Source organism: Antechinus flavipes, chromosome 4 (genome assembly GCF_016432865.1).
Source record: "Antechinus flavipes isolate AdamAnt ecotype Samford, QLD, Australia chromosome 4, AdamAnt_v2, whole genome shotgun sequence".
In the NCBI taxonomy this organism is placed as follows: Eukaryota; Metazoa; Chordata; class Mammalia; order Dasyuromorphia; family Dasyuridae; genus Antechinus; species Antechinus flavipes.
In genome coordinates, this window is record NC_067401.1 from 113,109,652 (window position 1) to 113,116,823 (window position 7,172).

Consider the following 7,172-nt stretch of genomic DNA (forward strand, 5'->3'; position numbering starts at 1 on the left):
AGTTTCATTTTTAATTTTACAATCTAATACCCTAAGCACAGATGGTTGATAATGCTTGATGATTGGAAAATCTGCCCCGTGGCTTGGCATCTTGAAAATTTACCCAGTATTCTCTGGAGAAGTTGTTCCAACAACTAAGAGATATAGGGATAAAAGAAGGAGAATCAAGAGACCTGTTTTCAAATCCAGATTTTACTACTTATTGTGATTGAAACTTGCTCCTTATACTCTTACCAGGTCCAAGTTTCTTCATCTGTACAATAAGGAGTTTGGAATAGATGGTCTCTCTTTCTAAGTTCTATATCCTATGATCCCAATTAGTTTCCTCTGTTCCCAACCCTCGAGCAAGACTGGGGTTAATCTGATTTAATAATGTCCAAGGTGCAAGATTCCAGATTTCTGCAGCTGTCATTATTGGGAGTCAAGGTGTCATTAGCCCAAGACCTGTAGAGGAGACTCAGGTGTGTTCATGACATCGCTATTCTCATCCCCATTAACTAAATATAGCCTTTGCTCAGAGCATAAAGGTTCCCAGACTCCTCTGAATCACTCTCTGCCTTGCCCTGTCTGCATATGACAGAGCCATGATTCTGATAAAACCGAAGGGTGAGAATGTGGTCATTCCCGTTTCACTATGGGATGAGATGCCAGGCGTATGGCAGGGTGCCTCATGTGACTGCAGCATTTATGAATTCCCTGGGGGAAGATTCCATTATTTTCTGTAATTCTTTTCTCTTTGTGTCATTTAGAGTACTATTTTTGAATTAGAAGAGCTTGAGGAGAAATCAGTAGGAATCATAGAGCCAGGAAGGATCTCACTTTATCTTAGTCTAAACCACTTCATTTTAACATCTTGTACATAGTCAATACTCAATAAATGCTTGTTAAATGAATGAATGAATCCATGATAAAGGAACTAAAGTGCAGGAAGGTAGTTTACTCAGCATTATACTAGTAGATGGTAAGTCAGAGAAAGGACTTCAAAGTGGACGTAATAGAATTCTTAGAGAAGGGAGATGCCATCAAATCTAGTCCCCTCTTTTTGTATAACACAGAAGCACAGAGAGGTTGAATGACTTGCCTTCTATTACACAGCTTGGATCTAAAGTGGGATTTAAATCCAGGATTTTGTCTACTGGTAATCCATAAAAGATTTTTGATCTGAAGTCAGAGACTCATTCTCATACAATTATTTTTGTGTTCATCTTCACCTTGGGCTTCTCTAGACTCAATCTTATTCTCAGGGGGCTTGTCAGGCTTTGTTTGGTGAGAGAGAGGATCTGGATGTTCAAAATTTTAATCCAACAAATGGAAATTTCATTTGCATTCAAAAGTCTTTCCCTAGCTTCTCATCTCTCCCCACTCCTTTCCTTTTCCTTCTATAACAATTTCCCCATACTTCTTTCCTGGGAAAAAAGAGAGAAATTGAGGCCAGAAATACTTTGACCTATTGATGGGCTGGTTTTCTGGGAGGGTATCCAGTCTATTCTAGAGCAGTCCAGTCCCATACATGGTGAGAGGAGACAGGAAAGGGAGAAATACTATATTCAATTCAATTCAATATTTTAAAATATCTAGAGTAGAAGAAATCAAACTTATACTTCAAAGGTGAAAAATTACATAGTCCTTGCCAGTCAGTCAATCAACATTAAGTGCATACTATACACTATGCTAAGGCTGTTGTTGCCCTAGAAGATTCCATAATGGGTTTATGACATGTAACAAATAGATATAATACCATTTAAGAATACTATAGTAGGGGCAAAGGATCTCTGCCCCAGGAAAATTTGAGGGAAAAAAGATCACTTTTTTGATAACATGCTATTTTGACTTCATTTCATTTCATGGGGAGCTTCAGTAGTTGCCTTCCCTATAAAACTTGGTGTTTTAGACCAAGAGAGTGATATAGACAAAAAAGGGTATACCATCATTGAGGATTTTATAATTTAACAAAAGACACTATAGAATCTCAGAGATAAGTTTGGATTTCAGATGTCATCTAATTCTGGGCATGGATCCCACCAAAGAATCTATACATGGATTTTAGGAAGTCAGACTTATGACCTTAGATGAGAAAATAAATTATAACTTTATTTTGGCATAATGTTTTGTTCTTCTATAATATTGAAATATATTTTATCTTATTCATTTAAAATATAAAATGGGTTAAAATATTTTTATTATTCTGAGACATAATCCACAGTCTTCACTAAGACTATCAAAGGGAATAAAAAAGGTTAAAAACTTTTAATCTAATTCAATTTCCTAATTTCCTCTATAGCATCTCTTACAGGTGACAATCATTCTAGGATTTTTTAGTCATTTTCCAATCATTTGTAACTCTTTTTGATCACTTTTTTGGATATTTTATTGGCAAAGACACTGGAGTGGTTTGCCATTTCCTTCTTCAGCTCATTTTAGAGATAAAGAAACCATGGCAAATAGAGTTAAGTAACTTGCTGAAGGTTCACAGCTAGTAAGTATGTGAGGTTGGATATGAACTTGGAAAGATGAGCATTCCTGACTCCAGTCTTGGCATTCTATCCATTCTGCCTCCTAGCTTCCCCGTGGTCATTCAGCCTTTTCTTAAACCCAACCAGTGACAAGATTGTTTGTTCTTACCTCTATACTGGACAACACTGGACAACTTTACTTATTAGAATCTTTACTTGAGCTGAAATGTCCCACCGTTGATTTTTACCCATTATTTCCAGTTTTATTTCCAAGTATTGTCTTTCAGGGACAGACAAAACAATTTAAATTAAGATGAATCAAGGAACTGTATTGGGCTTGATGTCAGAGTCCCCCCCTTCTCCCCCTCTGCCAAAAAAAACCAAAACCCACACAATTCTTCTTTAACAATTAGAGCTATTCAATGAAATGCTCAGTAGCTTTGGGAAACCCCTCTCTTCTTCCCATTGGAGATCCTCAAGACTTTGATGGATGATCATTTTTTCAAGTAGAAGAGATCCTTATTCATATCAAACAAACAGTAAATGTTTATTAAGAACCTATTATGTGTCAGGATTGTGATAGTTTGGGTAGCTATTATGGTAATGGGATGGCCAAAAAAGGTAATGGGTTGCTTTACAAAGACTAGAACTTCTAGAAATAGGAAGGTCATATCTAGGTCCCTTTGTATTCTGCCCTCTTCAGACCTCACCTGAGGTGCTGTATTCAATTTGGGGTGCCATAAGTTAAGAGAAACATTGAAAGTGAGGGGTAAAGAGAATTTGAATCACTGAGGGTGAGGTGTGTGTCATCTAATTAAAAAAAGTCCACAAACCCACAAATGTAAAGACAAAAAAGTGAATGAGTTCAAATACCCAGCACCTAAAGTTTCATACACCCTTAAAAATACATACATGCTCACCGGAGCTGAAAGTGTTCTGGTATGCACTTTAACAATTAGTTTCTATCTCAGCATCTTAATGTGTTTTTCAAATAGCTTTCCTGTATTTATGCATCTATTTATTTGATGAGCATCAACAGTTGTGACATCTGAGTAGTTAAGATATGTATTCATCAATAAAAACTCCAAGTATGTGCATGTCAGTACCTCAGTCAGTTTCCCTGGGGCCTTGGACAGGTCTAGCTAATGTCCTCTGTAATGGTACTCTAGGTCTCAAAGATAAGAGACACCATGGGAGTAAAGAAGGACTTTGGGAACGTTTACAGCTGAGAGCCTATTGACATTAAGCAGCAAGAGAAGTGGTAACAAGCACCATAGTTAGGACCTATTGTCGATGGCATATTGGGAAATTTTGGGAGGATTTTTGGGCAACCTTTTCCTTACCCATTGCTTTATCATAAAGGACTATCTTCCCCAGACTCATGTATGGTATTCAACCTCATTCCTGCTCCCAAAGTGTTATGGTATCATAGAAAGAACTGTGGACCAAGTCCCTATAGGAACATATCAAAAAGAAGCTAAAATGCACTTCATAGAGATTAGTAGTTCAGCCTCTCGTTTTAGATGAGGAAGCTGAGGTCACACAAATTGCCAAAGAAACTAGAGCTAGTTTCAGAGTACCAGTTTTTAAAATTAAATTTTATTTTTTCACTGAATAAAAATTTCTGTCCCACACTCCTACCCATTGTGTCCAAGGAAAACCTCTTATAACAAATATGTATTGTTAAGCAAAACAAATCCAACGAAGAATCATTGGACATGTCTATAAAATGTTTTGCAAAATAAATTCTGAATCCTGAGTTCATCACCTGTCAGGAGATGGGTAGCTAGAGTTGATTTGGACCTAAGACTCTTGACTCCAAATTCAGCGTTCTTTTTATGACACATGCTGCTCTTAGTCCAAGCTCTATTAATCCTTTCTGGGCCTCAGAATCATATATATTTATAACTGGAAAGAACTAGTATCAAATCTCCTAATTTTTCAGATGAGGATACTAAGGCCCACAGAGATCTTGAAGTGAATTTTGCCTACAATTAGAGTAAGTAAGTGACAGCCATAATTTGCACTTAGACTCTCTAATACTGATCTAGTGCTCTTTCTGCTGGCATAGTCGAAAGGAATATGCTTCTTTAGTTTTTGTATGAAGAATCATCACCAAAATTTAACAAACATTCACTTAAGTCTCTTCTTGTTCTGACACGTTGTGAGTTTTATGATTCTCTGGCTCCATGTTACTAATATTGTTTATGTTCAGTTAGCAGCATCATGTCTTCAACCTGTCCTGGAAAACTGGGCTAGTGATCCTGCTTGATTCTTAAGTCATAGGATTGTCATTTTAGAGTTGAAAGAGACCTTATCGACCAGTTTCCTCATTTTACAAATGAAGAAATTGAGATTTAGTGAAATGAATGATTTACTTAAGAGGTGGTCATACAAGTAATGAATGAACCAGGATTCAAACCCAATGGTATTCTCACCCCAACTCTAGACTTTCCCACTCCTCCATATTGTCTTTCAGGGCAGGGCAAGTCATGCCATTTACAAAGGCGACTGCCCCTCTTCTGCCCTCCTTAGGGTTTGATAGGATTGTCTCTTCAAAGGAGTCCCCATTATCTGGGAGCCATCTGACCTTGCAATCACAAATTCTTGTGACGGCATTCTTCTGCTCTGCCGTTTATTTATAAAACACTCTTCCCCTATGGGCTGGGTAAGAGGTTATTAATGTCCAGGTATAATTACTGTGCACAAGAGGGAGATGATAAACAAAGGGTGTTTCTTTCCCTGCATTCCCTTTGATCTGACTCTTTGCTGGGAAAGTAGAAATTAGGTGATATCTATCTTAGGCTCCATCTACCTGGGAGAATAGAACGTTGCTCCTAGGTGTCCTCAAACTCAAATTGCTGCTAGTCTTCCTCAGTGTCTCTCTTTCTCCCCACCCTAGTCCTGTAAGGATAAAAGATATACAGTTGAAACAGACCCAGTGGCTTCTTTTTACAGATAAGTGGATTCAGACGTAGGGGGATAGTGACTTTTCCAAGATCAAGTTCCCACTGTATCTCATTGTCTCTCAGAATTAACAAGGAGAGAATGAGGACTGACTGAGGTCAAACCTCAGTAACTTTGGCTTGACCAGGGACTTGGGTCAATGCTACCACAGAAACAAATACTCAGATCTAAGCCAGGTTTCCCTGAAGTGCCTCTTGTTAAGGAAGTGAAATGGAGAAATGAGTTGCAAGCGCTTCAAAGATACTGGGTGATTCACCCAACTTGGACATTTTATTACCCTTGAAAGGATATCCTCTCAGACCCTATGATCCAGAGATAGTGCAGTTAGGTGACATCCTTGGGGACTAGTTTAATCAAACACTCTCATAAAAGAGGTTGAAATAAGCTTCCCTAAAGTCTTTTATTTGGCCAATAAGAGCTCAGGATAAATTGGGTGTTTGGAGAGAACCAGTATCACTGATAAGGGCTTGCTGAATTCTTTTTTAGGGCTGCTCATCCACCTTTGGAGATCACCTGTCATCCAGTGGCTACCCCCAGTACTCACCCTCCAGCCACACCTTTTAACCATATCATCAGGTGGGCTAAAGCAGGGTAAAGGTAACTGACAGGTCTCAAATCCATCTGTGAGTTAGGGAGATGGCTACCTCAAACCTGGGAAGATTTCCTCTGGCAGAATGAACAGAAAAGAAAAATTTGTTCTAATGTCCTGAAGACAGATAAAACAGATGCTGTAAAGTGCTTTGAGTTTGGTCGGACTTTATCAAAGATGCCAAAGTCATCCACTGCATTCCAGCCATTGCTAATTATCTTGACTTTTGTCCTGCCTCTGACTTCAATGATTTTGGAGAAGAGAGCCAGGCTGGTTTGTGCCTTGCTTAAATCCAACTAACTCACAGATGATCATTATCACATCACTGCTGTTACTGTGCACAATGATCTCCCAATTCTTTTCACTTCACTTTGCATCAGTTCATATATGTCTTGCCACATTTTTCTGAAACCACCCTTTTTCATAATTTTTTTATAGCATAATAGTACTCTTATCACAATTTGTTCAATCCTTCCCCCAATCAGCCATTGATGAGCATTCTCTTGATTTCCAAATTTTTGCTACCACAAAAAGAGCTCCTTTTCATACATATAAGAACTTCTACTTTTTCTTTAATTTCTTTGGGAGACAAGCCTTGTAGTAGTATTGATGGATCGAAGGGTATGCACAGTTTGAAGTTCGTTCCAAATCGTTCTCCAGAATGGTTGTCCCTGTCATTATTCTTTATCAGTAGGTCACTAGTATACCTATTTTCCCTCATCTCTTGAAGGATTTGTTACCTTTTGATGGGAGATGGTTCCTAAGAGTTGTTTTAATTTGCATTTCTTTAATCCCCAAACTATGTTTTGTGTTCACATATGGGGTCTTGTAACTGAACATGGGGGTCATGAAATTATGATTTATTACCAGTAAATGTTTGACTTGCATAACTATTTTATATATCTGAGGTCATATAAAAATTTCTTGAATGAAAAGGAGTCATGAGTGAAAAAAGTTTAATAAGCCCTGCTTTAGTAGTGATTTAGAACACTTTTTTTCATATGATTGTAGATAGCTTTGATTTCTTCTTCTAAAAATCTTCCTGTTTATATCCATTTAGCCATTTCCCAGTTAGGGAACGGCTTTTATTTTTATCAGTTTGACACATATCTATACATACTCAGTATATATTTGAACAAAGAAGTTTTTTTAGAAAAATTTGC